This window comes from Chrysemys picta, unplaced genomic scaffold (assembly GCF_011386835.1).
Source record: "Chrysemys picta bellii isolate R12L10 unplaced genomic scaffold, ASM1138683v2 scaf33, whole genome shotgun sequence".
NCBI classification, from domain to species: Eukaryota; Metazoa; Chordata; order Testudines; family Emydidae; genus Chrysemys; species Chrysemys picta.
The window spans coordinates 209,266-228,120 of NW_027052740.1; the positions used below are offsets into that span (position 1 = coordinate 209,266).

Sequence of the window (18,855 nt, forward strand, 5' to 3'; positions counted from 1 at the left end):
TCCTGAACTCATCCTGTCTGAGGATCGGCGGGGTGTGAGATGGGGAGACACACGGCAGGACCTGCCCAACAATCCTGAGCGATTTGATCGTTGGCACTGTGTGCTGGGCTCTCCAGGGTTCACCACGGGGAGTTGGTACTGGGAGGTGGAGGTGGGGGATGAGGAATTCTGGGCCATCGGGGTGGCCAGGGAGTCTGTGTGGAGGAAAGGCTGGATCGGCATTTCCCCTGAGGAGGGGATCTGGGCCATGAATTGGTGGGGATGGGTGTCTAAGGTTCAACCTGCCCCTCAGAGCACCCTGCCCCAGAGCAGCTGGCACCGGCAGGTTCGGGTCTGTCTGGACTATGAACAGGGGCAGGTGGCATTTTTCAGTGCTGATAATGAGGCCCCGATCTTCACTTTCACTGAGGCCTCCTTCGCTGGGGAGAGAATCCGTCCTTTCTTTCAGATGAACTCCCAGCTCAGACTGGGTCCCTGAGATGGAGGGACGGGGGTGACATTCACCCAGGGCCGTCCTTAGGCATACTCAGCATACACAGCTGTGTAGGGCACCGGAAAATTCGGGGCACCTCCTGGGTCTTAGTGTCCACCCCCCCACCTTCCTATCCCTGTTCTGACCCTTCCTGCAGGCTCCCACAGCTGGCTGCTGCAGCCTGGTGTCTCTTACTCCGGAAGGGAGCTAGTAACTTAAAAGTGAAAAAGCCTCCAGCCTGCCAATCCTATTAGCACAACATTGAAACTGTTAAAGAGCCATTCGAGTGGTAATGAAGCCATTTAACAGGCATTTGCCAACCCCTAGGTATATACTGTCAGGGTACGTCTATACTTACTTCCTGGTCCGGATGTAAGCGATCGATCTTCTGGGATCGATCCCGGAAGTGCTTGCCGTCGACGCCGGTACTCCAGCTCGGCGAGAGGAGTACGTGGCATCGACAGGGGAGCCTGCCTGCCGCGTCTGGACCCGCGGTAAGTTCGGACTAAGGTACTTCGAATTCAGCTACGTTATTAGCGTACCTTAGTCCGAAGTGGGGGGGTTAGTGTGGACCAGGTCTCAGTTTCTGAATTTACTGACAAAAACAGTTGTGCATTACTGTAATATTTACTCAGAATATGTTAGTCTACGGGACCTTATTTTTAAAGCAAATTTTAAACTATTTCATTAGAAGATTGCTGAAGATTATGAAATCACATCTCTAAAAAATCCTTGCATAGAGTTTTAGATCCACGATCTGAGTATTCACCTTTAGCCTCACATGCTTGGCTCTTCAGACATATAGTTTTTAAAATAAATCCTTCAAAAGACCACTCTTATCTAAAATACATATTTTAATTTTAGTTACTATAGTACAAAAAACTTGCTTCCAAAGTCTCCCTGTCCTTTCTGTCCATCCCTTTCTCCCTTCACCCCCCTGTTGAAGAGAGGCTAGCCCTTAAAGGGACAACGCTTTCCTTCCAGATAGCTGGACAAACAAGTTTCCCTTTCTTTACCTCTGAACTATTTGATTAACTAGTTTTAAGAGAACCCTCCAGCACAATCAGTACCTTAGTAAGATTTAAAATCCTTTGTTATGCCTAAAATCTTTGGAAACATAAAGTTGGTGAAATTTCATAAACATGTCTGGTTATGGAGATAACACAAAATAAATTAGTGTTCCCTTTTTCTAAAAGCAATGAACATTGTTATGAACATACTAAACCTCTGTGACTGATTAATTTAAAATAATGTCTTTGTTTCAGTCAATTAAAAATGTAGTAATCTAGAACGATTACTTTATGATCTGTTGAACCGTAATATCCTGTTGGATTGTCTCTGCTATCATTGTGTGTGAAGTTATGAGGTATTGCCTTTTGTGTTACTGAAATAGGTCATGGGGTTGGGAGATGCCCAAAGCCAGCCTTTCAGTAGGGACAAAGGAGCAGCCATCAGTGGCCAGACAGGAGTTAAGGGCTCATCAACACTCAATCCACTATCCCAGAGACTTTTCGGAGAAGGCACGTATGCCATGGGGATACGCTAACCCACGTCACAGCAAGAATCTTTCGAGCAGCCGGAAAAAAGTATAAAAGAGGAAGAGTGACATCATTACTTGGCCTCTCTCCCCGCTCAGCTCAACACCTGGAAGATTGTCTGAAAGACAAAGGCTTTGTCAACACCACTTCTGTTGGTAAAATTTCTGTCGGTCAGGGGTGCGAAAAAAGAAAGCCCTGACAGACAACTGTCACAGACAGAAGTGCTGATATGGACAGCGCTATGTTGGCAGTAGAGGCTCTCCTGCAGAAATAGCTAACGCCGCTCATTGGGGGCGGTTTAATCATGCCAGCAGGAGAACTCTCTCCTATCGGCAAAGCGTGGCTACATGGGAGACCTTACAGCGGCACATCTGTAGCGGTACAGCTGTGCCGCTGTAAGGTCCGTAGTGTAGCCGAAGACTTTGAAGGAGGGAGTTTGGTCCCAAGCTGGAAAGGGGTTCAGTCTGTGTATTGGAGAAGTGGAAGCTGCTTGTACCAGCTCTTAGGGTGAGACACTGCTTGATTCAAATCTTGCTTAGCCTCTTTAAGTTAGAATTAAGACCTCTGCATCTGCTACTTATAATCACTTAAATCAACTGTTCTGTAGTTAATAAACCTGTTTGATATGTTACCTCAAACAGTGTGTTTTGTTTGACGTGCTTGGGGAATTGCAGCTCAGACTACAAAGGCTGATGTGTGTCCATTCCACACTGAGGGTGTGGTGAACTAGGTAATGAGCTTACACTGGCTAGGCTGCTGACAAGTGCACAATGGTACAATCCTGGGGTGCAAGGCTGGGGAGCTGGGGGGAATTGACTGGAGCCTCCCTACTATGGCTCATGAGTGGCTGGGAGAGTATTCATGTAATGCAGTTGGGTGTTGTTGTAGGAGCAGCAGTGATCTGTATGCTATGTATAACCTGTATGCTCAAAAGGTCTGTTACACTTTCCCCCACCCCTCCCTCCTGGAATGCTTGTGGGATGAATGGATTGGTTGAACAGCTGGAAGATCAGGAGAGCTCCCAGGTAGACTCATAGACTTTAAGGTCAGAAGGGACCAGTATGATCATCTAGTCTGACCTCCCGCATGATGCAGGCCACAAAAGCTGACCCACCCCCTTTCCCTTGACTCAGCTGTTGAAGTCCCCGAATCCTGTGATTTAAGGACTTCAAGTCGCAGAGAAACCTCCAGCTAGCGACCCCCGCCCCATGCTGCGGAGGAAGGCAAAAAACCTCCAGGGCCTCTGCCAATCTACCCTGGAGGAAAATTCCTTCCCGACCCCAAATATGGCAATCAGTAGAACCCCAAGCATGCAGGCAAGATTCTCTAGCCAGACCCTCATTGACCATTGATACTATTTACCAGTGATGGCACGCTGTTGATTAATTGACTAAAATCATGTTATCCCATCAAACCATCCCCTCCATAAACTTATCAAGCTTAATCTTAAAGCCAAAGAGGTCTTTCTCCCCCACTGTTTCCCTCGGAAGGCTGTTCCAAAATTTCACCCCTCTGATGGTTAGAAACCTTTGTCTAATTTCAAGCCTAAACTTCCCCACCACCAGTTTATATCCATTCCTTCTCGTGTCCACATTAGTACTGAGCTGAAATAATTCCTCTCCCTCCCTGGAATTTATCCCTCTGATATATTTAAAGAGAGCAATCATATCCCCCCTCAGCCTTCTTTTGGTTAGGGTAAACAAACCGAGCTCCTCGAGTCTCCTTTCATACGACAGGTTTCCATTCCTCTGATCATCCTAGTGGCCCTTCTCTGTACCCATTCCAGTTTGAGTTCCCTTTTAAACATGGGAGACAAGAACTTGCACACAGTACTCCAAATGAGGTCTCACCAGTGCCTTGTATAACGGAAGCAGCACCTCCTTATCCCTACCAGATATACCTCGCCTAATGCATCTCAAGACTGCATTAGCTTTTTTCACGGCCACGTCACATTGCCGACTCATAGTCATCCTGCGGTCAACCAGGACTCCGAGGTCTTTCTCCTCCTCCGTTACTTCCAACCGATGCGTCCCCAGCTTATAACTAAAATTCTTGTTAGTCATCCCTAAATGCATCACCTTACACTTTTCACTATTAAATTTCATCCTATTTCTATTACTCCAATTTACAAGGTCATCCAAGTCTCCCTGCAGAATATCCCAATCCTTCTCCGAATTGGCAATACCTCCCAACTTTGTGTCATCCGCAAACTTTATCAGCCCACTCCTACATTTGGTTCCGAGGTCAGTAATAAATACATTAAATAAAATGGGACCCAAAACCGAACCTTGAGGAACTCCACTGGTGACCTCCCTCCAACCTGACAGTTCACCTTTCAGTATGACCCACTGCAGTCTCCCCTTTAACCAGTTCCTTATCCACCTCTGGATTTTCATATCGATCTCCATCTTTTCCAATTTAACCAATAATTCCTCGTGCGGTACCGTATCAAACGCTTTACTGAAATCGAGGTATATTAGGTCCACTGCATTTTCCTTATCTAAAAAGTCTGTTACTTTCTCAAAGAAGGAGATCAGGCTGGTTTGGCACGATCTGCTTTTCGTAAAACCATGTTGTAATTTGTCGCAATTGCCATTGACCTCAAGGTCCTTAACTACTTTCTCCTTCAAAATTTTTTCCAGGACCTTACATACTACAGATGTTAAACTAACAGGCCTGTAGTTACCCAGGTCACTTTTTTTCCCTTTCTTGAAAATAGGAACCACATTAGCTATTCTCCAGTCCAACGGTACCACCCCCGAGTTTGGTCTAAATCTCTTTCCTACTAACCGTTTTCCCTTTCTCGGGATACAGGCCTCCGACAGCTCCTGCAACTTCAACTTAAAATAATCCCAGGCGCCATCCGCCTTTAGATCCATAAATATGTTAGCCCAATCCACTTCCCTTACCAGTCCCCTTAATTTATTAAAATTAGCCTTTTTGAAATTGTAAACCCTAGTCTCTGATATAATTCTGTTAATCTTTCCATTTAGTTTAAATCGAATTAGCTCATGATCACTCAAGCCAAGGTTGTCCCCTACAACCATTTCCTCAACGAGGTCCTCACTACTCACCAAAACCAAATCTAAAATGGCCTCCCCCCTCGTCGGTTCAGCTACTACTTGATGAAGGAATTCATCAGCTAGCACGTCTAGCAACATCTGAGCCCTATTATTGTTGCTAGCATTTGTCCCCCAATCTATATCCGGGAAGTTAAAGTCTCCAATGATTACACAGTTCCTATTAGTATTTACTTCCCTAAAAACATTAAATAGTTCTCTGTCCATATCCAGGGTAGTCCCGGCGGTCTATAGCACACCCCAAGCACTATCCCGGGGAGGCTCTAGTAGTTCTTTTACCCAGTGTGAGTATTGCCCAGACAGACTCCGTCTTATCCATTCCATCAGTTATTATTTCTTTACAGTTTACCTCATACAATGCTACCCCCCCACACCTTTACCTTTGTTCCTATCGTTCCTAAACAGCTCATACCCTTCCATATCTGTACTCCAGTCATGACTACTGTTCCACCAGGTTTCGGTTATTCCTACGATATCCGGTTTCATTTCTCGGACCAGGAGCTCCAATTCCTCCATTTTGTTACCTAGGCTTCTCACATTGGTGTATAAACATCTTAATGTATGCCGTTTAGCCTGTCTCCCATCAGTTATGCAATTTGGTATGGACCCCTTGCTGTTCATCCCCCCTCTCCTTCTTATAGCCGGGGGGAAGGGTTTGGACATATCTGTTCTTATCTCATCACCCTCCTTTTCAATGTTGGAATCTGGCGTGGAGTTTAACTGGACATCTCCCAACCGTCTCCCCCAGATTCCTAGTTTAAAACTCTTTTGATGAGATGAGCCAGCGTCCCTCCCAGAAGTCTATTTCCTTCCCTACTCAGGTGAAGTCCATCCCGTGAGAACAGTTGTCTGTCCCCGAAAGCCTCCCAGTGACCATACATCCCAAAGCCCTCCTTATAGCACTACTCCCTTAGCCAGCTATTTATCCTCACAATCCTGTCAGCCCTTTGCTGCCCTTCTCTAGGAACAGGCAGAATCCCACTGAAGATGATCTGAGCCTCGATTTCCTTGAGCGTCTTCCCCAGTCTGGCATAATCTCCCTTGATTCTCTCTAACGAGAACCTAGCTGTGTCATTTGTTCCTACGTGAAGGATTATCAAGGGGTTCTTACCTGCTCCTTTGAGGATCGTTTTCAACCGCAGGTCCACATCCCGTATCTTAGCACCCGGTAGACAGCACACCCTTCTGTTCTCTGGGTCCGCCCTGGTCACAGGCCTGTCTAGCCTCCTCAGTAAGGAGTCCCCAATCACGTAAACCTGCCTTTGCCTGGCAACAGTGCGATCTACTAATCTATCCTCTGTTCCCTCTAGTCGTAACCCGTGTCCGTTCCTATTTTCCTTTATACTCCCCCTTGTGCCATCCTGTATCCTCCCGGGGCCCAGATTTGGTGCTGTCTCCATCAACTCCTCCCCTCTCTCTATTGGGCTAGCTGCTCTTCTCTTCTTCCTCACCCTCCCACCTTCAGTTACCACCTGCTGCCCCCCCTCCTCGCTATCCAAACACCCAAACCTGTTCCTGAGTTCTATTTCCCCTTCACTAGCCCTCCTTTTCCTTGGCCTGCTTCTCATGGTCACATGCTTCCACTGCCCTTGTTCTCCCTCAGATATTCCCCCCTCACAGACCTTAGCCCCTGCTTCCACCTGAACCCCTGAGCATTCCCCTTCAGCCCCTCCTTGCCTTTCCTCCATCAGCTGCTCGAACCCCCTTCTAAACTCTACCCGGGTATCTACCTGCATCTCCAACCCTCGGATCTTTTCTTCCAGCAGCTCTATTAGACGGCACTTCATACAGACATACCTCTGTTTAGGCTTCCCCCTTCTAGTACCATGTACATACCGCAGCTTCCACATGCAATCATCTGCATTGTGTCCCCTGCTGCTTGGCTCATGGCCGCTGTAGTCTCTGCCCAGTGCACCTGGGGAAACAGAGCACACGGGACACCGCGCCCTCCTGCCTCCCCTTCCACCTCCCCCTGCAAACTCCCACTCAAACTCCCCAGTTAGCAGCCCTGTTCACTGCCTCCTGTGCCGCTGCCTGGCTGGGCGGCTGCTTTTATAGGCCCCCTAATCAGCCAAGCTCCGCCCCCTACTCAGGGCTCGGCTGCCCTCCCAGCACAGTGCCCCTACAGGCCTCTACACACACAAGCACTACAAAGACAGACACAAGTACAGATACCTTCTCCTCCAATGAGACTCCCACTCAAACTCCCCTGTTAGCAGCCTCCTGTGCCGCTGCTCACAGCTGTGCCGCTGCCTGGCTGGGCGGCCGCTTTTATAGGCCCCCTAATCAGTCGAGCCTCCGCCCCCAAGCTCCACAAGGTGTCTGGGACTCTAATTAGGCAGCGTTCACACACCCAATGCATGGACACTGCATGGACACTGGCTGAGGTGGAGTGTGACCAACCAGATGCAGCCAAGTCATCTCTAGTCACAGGCCATGAGGAGCAGGTCCTTAAAAGGGGAAGGGGCCATGTGCTCAGCAGTGCACTCACAAGCTTGTACCTCCCGTGAAGGCCCTTCGCCCGGACCGCCTGGCCAGTGGTTCACCGCATTGCATTCCATCATGCCTCGGGAAGACTTACCTTCATCGCACAATCCATCGCTATGCTGTGGGACACTTACGTTGAAGGATCCTGACATCTCCAGTGCCATGCCTGTCCTGGGAGCATGAGTATGCAAGTGTGAATGTGACACCACCCTCTATTTTGAGCTTAGCTATCAATATAATAAACGTACTGCTTTCTGCCAAACTCTGGTGGGTCATTAGTCCTCCCTAAGCTCACTAGCTGACCCAATTTCGGGTAACAGGTGTGTCCCTGCCTGTGGATGGCTGTGTGAGTGCAGGGCCTGTCCGAGGCTTGTAGCTTGACATTAGCACCGCAGTGTGAGGGACGGCCCAGGCAGGTGGGGTTGGAGGGCTCAGCAGTCCCACAGTCCACGTTACACCTCAGGGACCCCGTTACAACCTCCCACCATGGGTGTGGGGGGAGGCATTGAGCAATGCTTCAGCTGCTGCCTCTGCAATTGGCTCACAGTTGCTAGCATTCACTCGCTGCTGTCACCCACCACTGCTGTTGTTCACTCTGCTGCTCCACCCATTTTTGTCATGGCCCGCTGCTGCCACCACTTTCTCCGCTGCCACATTCGGAGGTTCTGTCACTTACCCAGCTCTCAGGGATTTCAGCCAGTAGTGGGGAACCTCCCTGCTGGTGCAGGCTGGACAGTCCCTTTCACTGTAACATGGCCCCACACCAGGTCTAAGGCTCAGCACCTACAGCTGGTTAGCAGTGATTGCAGGGGTAGTGACCACGGAACAAAACAAGGGCTCACCACTGAGACTAACCAGCTCTGTCTTTAAACAAGGGAGAGACCACTCTTAGCCAGAGCCCACACCACCGGAAAAGAATTCCCGCCTCCACCCTTGTCTCTCTTTCACTGGGATTTGGCAACTCTACCCCCTGCTTAGCAAGTGAGAATCCCTGCGTGACCCACTCAGTCAGGGGCCTGCAAATCACAGTTCTGATGCCCTTTGCTCACACACTCAGGATAACAACATTTCATTGCCCTTCCACTCAAATACTAGAGTGATTTGTAACCCAAAACCAGCCAAAACTGATCATTTTGGCAGAGCAGCTCCCTCTGCTGCATGCCTAGGCAGTGTAGGTGTGTCTGTGCAAATACAATCTGCTCCTGAAGTCTTTTCCCCCCAGGAGCAGTCAATGGGCAGATGATGGCGGGCCAAATCCGGACCACCAGATGTTTTTGAACAGACCCAAAATCTTATAATTATCATTGTTGTTATAATGTCTTTATTATTTTCTCCGGAGTCTGGACCTTGACTATACCTTGACCAAGAAATTTGGCCCTTGACAAAAAATAATTGACTACTCCTGTTCCAGCTCATCACTAGAAATCAGAGAAGAGCTCATTCATTCAGACTCTGCTTACATCACCATTCTCACTTTTGCTATCACACTTGCTGGTGTGCAGTCTGGGTCTAACTCAAGCTGTGTTGATCAGTCAGTGTCTCTTATAACTAGCTAGGGTGACCAGATCACCAAAGACAAATATCGGGACGCGGGGGGGGGCTGACGTGGGGGGGGGCATGGCGGGGGGCGGGGCCAAAAAAAAAAAAAAAAACCCTTCCTCCGCAAGCGCTGGAGGGAGGCCCGGGAGACTCAGGGGAAGCGCGGGGCCGGGGTAGTGAGAGTCCGGCCTGGCCCCGAGCAGGCAGGACTCAGTTGGGTGGTAGGGCGAGGAGGGGGGCGGCCCGCGGGGCCAGGCGGCGGCTGTTCTCACCCCCGGGCAGCGGGACTCGGGAGCAGCCGCTGCTGCAGCTCCCACTGCCGCGGGGGAGGAAGCGGCCACGGCGCTCCGCGGCTCTGGCGCCCCCGAAGCCCCCGAGCCCGGGCCTGCTGCGGGGACCCAGCAGCGCGCACGCTGCGCCCAGCCCCTGGCCAGTCGCGTCTGGGCTGCTGCCCAGCTGGTGCTATCCCGCGGCGGCCCCGGAGTGGGGGCAGCAGGCCCCAGCCCCCCCGTCTCGCTCGGGTCCCGCAGGGGAACGAACGGGGCTGGGCTGCCGATGCCTCCGCGGGATAGCACCAGCTGGGCAGCAGCCCAGACGCGACTGGCCAGGGGCTGGGCCCAGCGTGCGCGCTGCTGGGTCCCCGCAGCAGGCCCGGGCTCGGGGGGTTCGGGGGCGCCGCAGCCGCCGAGCGCCATGGCCGCTTCCTCCCCCCGCGGCAGTGGGAGCTGCAGCAGCAGCTGCTCCTGTGTCCCGCTGCCCGGGGGGGAGAACAACAGCCGCCGCTTGGCCCCGCGGGCCGCCCCCCCTCCTCTCCCTACCACCCGACTGAGTCCTGCCTGTTCGGGGCCAGGCCGGACTCTTACTCACCCTGGTCCCGCGCTTCCCCTGAGTCTCCCGGGCCTCCCTCCAGCACTTGTGGAGGGGGGAGGAATGGTGAGCCTGGGGAAGAGGTGGGGATTCGGGGAGGGAGCCAATCGGGGGAGGAGGGGGTGGAGTCGGGGCGTGGGGTGGGGTGCGAGCACTTCCGGGCTCCAGGCTCCGGGGCATTTCCTTGTTTGTCCGGTTGTCCCGACCGCATGTCGGTCGGGACGCGGGACAAACAAGGAAATATCGGGACGGTCCCGATAAAATCGGGACGTCTGGTCACCCTATAACTAGCCCATCTCCTATTAGTTCATCTTTAAATGTTCCATATTTCCAACGTTCAGCCAGACTATGAACTGCAGTAATGAAAATCTCAGCTGTTTCCTCTGGTTCCTGGCACCTGCTATTCAAACTGGCCTTTTCCTAGATAACATTCTATGTGCCCAGGAAATGGGCCTTAAACACCTCTTTCCCTTTGGCGTAGTCTTTCCTCTCCTCAGAGTGAGGAGTCTGGCACACAGGATGTCATCAGCAGCATCACCCATGGCAAATGGCCAGGCATTTACCTGGTATTCTTGGGCTTCCTCTATTAAACCAGCAGTCGTCTGGAATTGCTCAAATCTCTGCTTCCAGCAAGACCAGCTGCCTGATTTGCCACAATCACATTTCTGTCGCAGAGCCGTTTGCACTAGGGACTGCAGTGCTGCGCTGAGACACGACTCTGCCTCCTCCTGCTGCAGCTCCCACAGCTCTCCACCCTGAGTCGCCACTGTCCCCACTCACTCACCACTCTGGCCATTTTCTTCCTTTACTCCTGCTTTGGAGAGCAGATTTCACTCACTTCTGACACACTGGGGCAGGACTGTCAGCCTCAGAGATCAAAAATCATGAGTCAGATCCTAAAAAACCATCAGATTGGCCCCACAAACCATGAGAGTTAAAAAACATCAACAAACAATGTTTCCAATCTGTCTGTTGACTTTTTCACTCCCCTCTGCTCCTCTGGCGATGTGTGTGTGATAATCCAGGCTGAAAAGCCAACCTTTACTACACACATGCCTCTCCTTGGAGGCTCAAAAGGAGACTCGCTGGATGCTGGAAGAACACAAACATATGGAAGGAGAATCAGAATGGAGAAGCTTCAAAGTCTTTCTTTTATCTGACCAAGTCCTAAGTGGCAAGAGACTGCGCCAAGGACCCCAAAACTGGGGGTGTGATTGGACTCTGCTCATGCTCCATGAGCTTGAAACACCCCTGGGAATACAGAGCCAGGGCCGGCTCTAGGCACCAGCATTCCAAGCATGTGCTTGGGGCGGCACTTTTCAAGGGGCGGCATTCCGGGGGGTTTTGTGTAGATTTTTTTTTTGCTTCGGCGGTGGCTCTCCGGTTGTTTTTTTTTTTTTTTTTGCTTGGGGCAGCAAAAAACCTGGAGCCGGCCCTGACAGCAGCCTTAGCGGGTAGCCAGGAAGGAGCACTCACTAGGATCTGTGATACCAGTTCCAGTTATGATGGTAATATAGGTGAGTGATTTGTATCATGACACTATTCGTAGTCTGCAAACAGCCGAGTGTAATCCCAGAAATCTCAGTGTGGAGCCTGGTCTGGTCACATGAAGACACTGCCCCTGGCACCAGTAAAATGACATTGACTAGAAAGGGGTGGAGGATGACTGGGAAAAATAGAAAAACAATCATAGAATCAGAGACGATTAGGGTTAGAAGAGACCTCAGGAGGTCATCTAGTCCAACCCCCTGCTCAAAGCAGGACCAACACCAACTAAATCGACTAAATAGTCCTTAACCTGTTCTTTCACCACTGAGGGCTGCTCACCTCCTCCTCATACTGTTTTGCCCAGGATAGCTGTCTGGGAGCTGACCTTGTCTGCTAAGACCAAGTCAAAAAAAACATTGAGTTCTTCAGCTTTTTCCACATCATCTGTCACTAGGTTGCCTCCACCATTCATTAAGGGTCCCACACTTTCCCTGACCTTTTTCATGTTGCTAATATACCTGTAGAAATCCTTCTTGTTACCCTTCACATCTCATGATAGCTGCAACTCCAGTTGTGTTTTGGCCTTTCTGATTACATCCCTGCATGCTCGAGCAATATTTTTTATACTCCTGCCTGTCTAGGTTGGATATTAGGAAACACTATTTCACTAGGAAGTTGGTGAAGCACTGGAATGGGTTACCTAGGGACGTGGTGGAATCTCCATCCTTAGAAGTTTTTAAGGCCCGGCTTGACAAAGCCCTGGCTCCGATGATTTAGTTGGTGTTGGTCCTGCTTTGAGCAGGGGGTTGGACTAGATGACCTACTGAGGTCTCTTCCAACCCCAATCTTCTATGATTCTATGAACAGGAGACACAGTCTGTTTTTAATTGTGATGGGAATTCAGATGTCTAGATGACTAGACTGAGAAATGAGGAATTGTGTCCCACACAGAAAGATCCCAGGTCACAAAGCTGGGGTCAGCAGTCTGGATCTTTCTGGAAGGACCTGACACAACTCACATCCTTCTGATGAAAACACCCCCTGTTGTCCCAGGTTCACAGTCCCCACCCAACCTGCCTCCAGAAACCCTCTCTGGCTCCTCATCTCTCTCCCTTCCCTGCTACTAGAAACTGTACCAGGGCAATGTACACCACACACAGCTTCCCCTCTGCTGTCTGTCCAAGACCCCAGACACGGGCAACTCCAGACACCTGTTGTCCCTTCCAATCCCATCCTGAACACAGCCTACAATGACAGTTCTCTCTGTTCTCAGCTCCACACCCCAGTCTCTGCAATGTGGGCCTGTGCCATGCACTGAGCAGGCCTGTTCCCAGCGCCTGGCACACACTCAAGCCGTCATACCTAGTGCTGCCTGGCAGCAGCTTCATAGGTCCAGAGATTTGAAGGCCAGAGGGGAACATTAGAACATTGACTTTGACCCCCTGTATAGCACAGGTCAGAGAATTTCTCCCAGTTACCCCTATATTGACCCAATGACTTATGTTTGGCGAAAGCACCTTCCAGCAGGGCTTCCAGGTTGGATCTGGAGGAATCAGAATCTGGGTAATCAAATGCTTCCATTGGCCGGTTGTTCTAGTGGTTAATCACCCCCCACTGTCATAATGTTGGGCCTTATTTCCATAGGTGCCAACTGCATGGGTGCTCCAGAGCTGGAGAACTCAGTGAAAAAAATTAGCGGGTGCTTAACACCCACCAGCAATAGAGCTGCAGCCCCAGCCAGGGATAAGTAGCCCCACCCCCACCGATCAGCTGGTAGATGGCTGCATTAATCACCTATTAGCTGTTCAACTTTTGTAGCCCCCCTGGGCTTGCTGCAGCAAAGGCTGACCCAGGCCTGAGTCAGACTTCGGTGGAGGGTGGGGCTCCTCCTCCAGCAGCCTCAGGGAGCTGCTCCACTGCTCCAGCTAGGGTTAGAGGTGGGTAAGGGGGGAGCAGCAGGCTCCCTCTGCTCTGCAAAAACCCAGTCTGATCAGCAGTGGTGAGACCCTGCTCTCCTGGGTCGCCCCGCCTGCTACCTAGATCTCCTGGGCAAGCTCCAGCTCCCAGCCAGTGCCAACTGCAGGCACCACTAGGTGAGTCCTGTTTCAGGCAGAGGGAGCCTGGCGGGGGTGGTGATGCTGCAGTGTTGGGGGGGGATGGGGAGTTCCACCATGGGTGCAGTTTGGGGGTGGGGGGCATGCAGACTCACTGCCACTGCCTTTCCCCAATTCTGTGCGTGCCAAGCTGCTCTGCTCAGAGCTGGTAGCTAAAGTGGCAGATCATTCCCCTCCCACAGGTGCCCTCCAATCATGCCCCCTCACTAACACCACTTCCTCAGGAAACAAGGGAAATTAACTGCCTGAAAACGTGGTTAATGCAGGTCTTGTTTACACTATAGCGTCTTTGCCAGTATAGCTATGCCAGTCAGCCTTACCCCTGCTGAGTACCCTCTTCAACTCAAGAAGTGTGTTTCAGATTCCTGCTGGCACTGCCAGTCTGACGTGCCTTCTCTGGCTTGTCAGATTGGGTTTATATCTGTTATTGAACCACAGCCACTCATTAGGCTCTTCCCAGGCTGGTGAACCGCTGGGGTTCATTAACTGATTTCCTTAGGGTTGCTCCTGATTTACACGGCTACAAGTGAGAAGAGAATCAGGCATAGGCACTGACTCCATTGGTGCTCCAGGGCTCAAGCACCCATGGAAAAAAATAGCAGGGGTGGTCAACACCCACCAGTCACAGCTGGGCTGCCATTCAGCTGTTTGGCAGCTGGCATGGGGCCTCGGAGGAGAGGGCAGAGCAGAGGCAGGAAGAGGCAGAGTGAGGGCGGGGCCTCGAGGGAGGAGGTGGAGTGGGGGGGCCTTGGGGTGCAGTGAGGATGGAGCACCCACCAGGAAAAATAAAAGTCAGCGTATATGCTTATTTCTCATTTGAATTAGTCTGGCTCTAACTTCCAGCCATTGGTTTTTGTTCTGGTGGTCTCTGCTGGGCTAAAGAGCCTTTTAGTACCCGGGAGTCTCTCCCTGGGATGGTATTTATGCTCTGTAATCAAGTCACTTCTGATCTTCTTTTTGTGATATTCAATAGATTCAGCTCTGTAAATCTCTCCCCATCAGACATTTTCTCCAGCCCCTTGGATCGTATTTGTGGCTCTTTCCTGCACCTTTCCAATTTCCAATGGCCTGTGTCAAACACCGACGCTGCAGCAGTCCCGGGAGGAGGAGCCATGGGCCGATCACCTGTGCCCCCTGCCGCAGCATCCGGGCTCCTGGCCCATCTCAGGCCCCGGGCAGCGCACCAGGAAGGAGGAGGAAGCCCCGCCTGCTAATGCAGCAGCCCCAGGCCCAGCCCCAGCCCGGCGGGTTCCAGTCCTGCGGGGACTGAACACCATGGCCAGGAAGGTGACCGGCATCATGGGCATCCTGCTGCTGTGCCTGCCGGTGGGACCTGCGGGAGCCGCCAGGCTTCAAGGTGAGCGGGGGCCACCCAACGTGTGGAGAACACAGGGGCAGCCAGAGCCCCAGGGCCAGGCAGAGCCGGGAGCCAGGGGCAGCCAGAGCCCCAAGGCCACGCCAGGCGCCTGCAGCTCCAGAGATGCCCAGTGCAGAGGAGCTGTCCCGTCCCCCTGGCAGCAGCCAAGTGAACTCAAAGACTCAGTTCCCTGGCAGACAGCGAGCCCCCGCGTAACGCTGAGCTCAGGGCTCGTGGGGCGGTCCCTGCAAGCTCCCTTCCTTGCAAATTTTTTTTATTTTCTCATTAAAAAAATACATGGCTAGAAAACCGTAGCGGGTTTAGATACAGGAGCAGCTCTAGGAGCAGCTCTAAGGGCTTGATTTTTCCAGAGTTGAGTGCCCACTGTCGTATTGAAGTCAGTGGGAACTGTGGACTTTGCCAGCACTTGGGCAGAGCCAGCCCTGTCTGAAAGAAAAATGGGCTGGTTTGCTTCTTGCAGAAAATTTTGATATTTTTTCCTGCAAAAATTCAAAACCTGATAATTTTCAGCTGAAACCCCTCCCAAAATTTGATCCACGCCCAAAATCATCTGTTTTTGGGCCAAAATCTTTTGAGTTTGCAGTATTTGAGTTTTTCCACAGAAAGCAGATCCTTTTTGTGAAAAATGCTTATTAGTTGAAAACCTGTTTCCATCAAAAAACAGTTTTTTTGGATAACTTTTGACCCTCCCCCCGACTGATTTCACTGATATGTTGCCTTTTTTTAAGATTTGTTAGTTCCATACAGCTGTTAAGAGAGGCAAGGGAGCACATTGCCAGCCATGTATTTTAGAACTAGTAATTTCCTAGTAATTATTACCCCCTTGACAACATTGTGCTTTTGTTTACCAATCCAACCTCCCATCAAACATGTGCAAACACATAATGGGCCAGATTCTCAGCGGGTGTAAATCATGCTAATGCCATGGAAATGAAGAGATGTTGATTTACGCCTGGATCATATTCACTGTACTTTATGTAGTTTTGAATGGCTTATGTCTCCTGCAGTTGATTCCTCACTGGGCCTTTGTTCTTTAACAAACTGCATTAATAATGATCAATATTTTATTTTGTAGCTAGGGCTTTGGGGAACTTTTCCCGAGGTTTCCCCACTGTTAGTGGCTTTCGAATTTCTGAGTACTGCTGTGGTTTTGGTGTTGCTGGGGGAATATGAATTTGCTTTTCAGACCTGCACCTACTTTCCTTGTGCACCTCCCAAAGCCAAAGGGAATTAGAGTGCCCAGGGAATGCAGGATCTGGTCTAGAGATAGCTCCAGCCCAGCCTCACAGGAACAATGGAAACTGGCTTAGGCAGGCAGCAACAAAATAATCTGTTATTAGACCCTCAAGGGAGTCACCCTGTTCCTTTAGGCAGGTTGGGACTGCGATGAGGTAATGCTCACCTGACTCTGAAGGGGACGGGGAGCAAAGTCAGAAGGAAAGAAAGGCCATGCTCTCTCTCTTCCACCTACATCTACAGACACCACTACCATCAAGCAACTGAAATGTTGATCAAAGGGGAGAGCCTGACTGAAAAGTAATCAGCCAGCCTGTGGTGAGAAGCATTTTTAAGGACATTGAAAGTGTTAAGATCAGCGTTTTGCTTTTATTTCATTTGACCAAATCTGACTTGTTATGCTTTGACTTATAATCACTTATAGTTAATAAATCTGTTTGTTTATTCTACGTGAAGCAGTGTGTTTGGTTTGAAGTGTGTCGGAGGCTCCCCTTGTGATAGCAAGCCTGGTGCATATCAATTTCTTTGTTAAATTGACGAACTTATATAACCTTGCAGCATCCAGTGGGCATAACTGGACACTGCAAGATGGAGGTTTCTAGGGTTGCGTCTGGGACCGGAGATATTGGCTGGTGTCATTCGCTTGCGAGTAGCTGGGAGCAGCTTACATGCGAGAGGCTGTGGGTGAAAAGCCCAGGAGTGGGGTTTTCACTGCAGAGCAGGGTAAGGCTGGCTCCCAGAGTCAAGGATTGGAGTGGCCTAGTATATCACTGGTCCAGATAACACCAGAAGGGAACGTCACAGCGACACGAACATTCCAGTCATACACATCATCCCACTGGGTTTCCCCATTTCCCCTCCCCAGGGAGAATTTCCAACTTCTCTTCCTTATTGCCCAGATTCCAGTGCCAAGAGCAGTGTTGCTTCCCTTCATGAGTGATATCTTGCAGGGCACATGCTCCGCAGCACAGCATTCCCCTGAGTCCACACTTGTGTTACTGCAGAATGGGTTATCTGTAAGCCAGGGAGAGACTCCATCTCATGTCTCCCTTTCTTCCCTCCATTGGAAAGTACCGGGAAAGAAAGAGAACCATGCTGCCCAGGAACCCTCACACCTTCCCTATCGGCTCTGCAGCATCAGAACAGCAGAGCCTGGATTGGAGCAAGGGAAAGGCCTGTTTTCCACAGAATCTTTCCCTCAGGCCCAGAGCATTTAGAGCAGAAATCCCTGTGGGAGTTAATGTTGCTCTAAAAAGAGCTGCCAAGGAGTGTGCAGCTTCTTGACAACACCACACAAAGTGATCTGTTTGTAGAGATGCATAAAGCCCTGCACTGATTTCTCTGAGCGGATTCCCCCAAGCAGTTGCGGGGGGCAGGACCTTATTCCTTACCTCTGGTGACAGGGCTGTGTGAGAGCTTGTAGAGCCAGAGGCAGCTTTCTAGAGGGTTAATTCAGAAATTCCCTATGGAACCTAGGGGCTGTGGCCTACGGCAGGAAGGAGCCAGGGGGTTGTTGGAGTGACTCTAGGAGGAATGCTATGGGATGGTTCTCTGATCACCTCTTCACTCTGCTTCTTCCCACACCCACTTTTGGGGTAAGTCCCTCACCCTCCTCCTTAGTGCGTGTGGGCTGGAAACCAGATATGGCAGTAGAGAGGTTACCCACTCAGCCAATGCACAGGGGGATCCATTGCAGCTCACGTCCTCCTGCTTGTCACAGCCCAGAGGAATGCATGACACTGAGCCTGGACTCTGTGACTGCATTAGTCAGCAACAGGTGAGTGTGGCAGAGGACACACAACATGTCTACAAATAGCTTTTTCTGGACTGCTGAGCTGGGGGGTGGGGGGGAGAGGGGAGAGGCCAGATTCCATCTGGCTCCTTAGGACTCTGAGGAAACTCTGGGATCTGGAGAGAGGTCTCTGGAGTCTCGGGATGTGCAGGTTTGGAGACATGTGGCTCCTACCTAGTCTAATATAACCTGCGGTGCTCCCCCACAAGAGCCATGTTAACAGGCAACACTGCAAGTGACCCCCATGCCTCTCTATTTCCTTGGCCACATGTATCGTGTTCTTTTTCTGGTGGCTAGTCCAGAAAAAGAGGACAAGAGCTCACTACTGCTACCACCTCAGGGATTTGTTGGGTTGAGATCGGCTGGTAGAAGCACGCAATAGCGACAGGATCTGGGAATTCAAGCCCCTAGAGTTACCTCTTCCCTTTATAGTCCTGCCCTTTCATCACACACGGCTATTTCAAAGTTTAGTGTGATAGTAGAGACCCGTTTTCAACCCTTCACCACACAAGACAAAGCCCGCATCATTAACTCTTTATTTCTACTCTCCTGGCTTTTCCTCCCTACTGCTGCCAGCTACCTTCGAGTTCTCCCTCTTCTCTCCCCGGCTCTGCTCACTTGATTGCAGCAGCTCAGCGGATGGTCCAGCTTTGCTCTTTCATTTCCATTCTTCTTCACTTCTTTGGGTGGCTGCATTTGCCATTGAGCAACCTGTGGAAATACCTGAGTCTTCTGTCTAGGCACGCAGGCCCAGCAGCTAAAGCCAAAGCCCCACTGAGAGCAGTGGGAAATTAGCTTGGAGTGTCAGGAGTGGAGGCTTGGCCCATGGACACCCCAGGCACTGCAGCTGCTGCCATCTACACA

At 50.8% G+C, this 18,855-nt stretch overlaps 1 long non-coding RNA gene across 1 annotated transcript in view; it reads left to right on the top strand.

Annotated features, from left to right (window-relative positions):
* LOC135977771 (uncharacterized) overlaps nt 1-17,865 on the top strand; it is a 67,600-nt gene extending 49,735 nt beyond the window's left edge. Inside the window, exon 6 of the long non-coding RNA XR_010595216.1 lies at nt 14,559-17,865. This is a non-coding gene — a long non-coding RNA (uncharacterized LOC135977771). The remainder of the gene's footprint in view (nt 1-14,558) is intronic.
* Nucleotides 17,866-18,855: the final 990 nt, after the last annotated feature.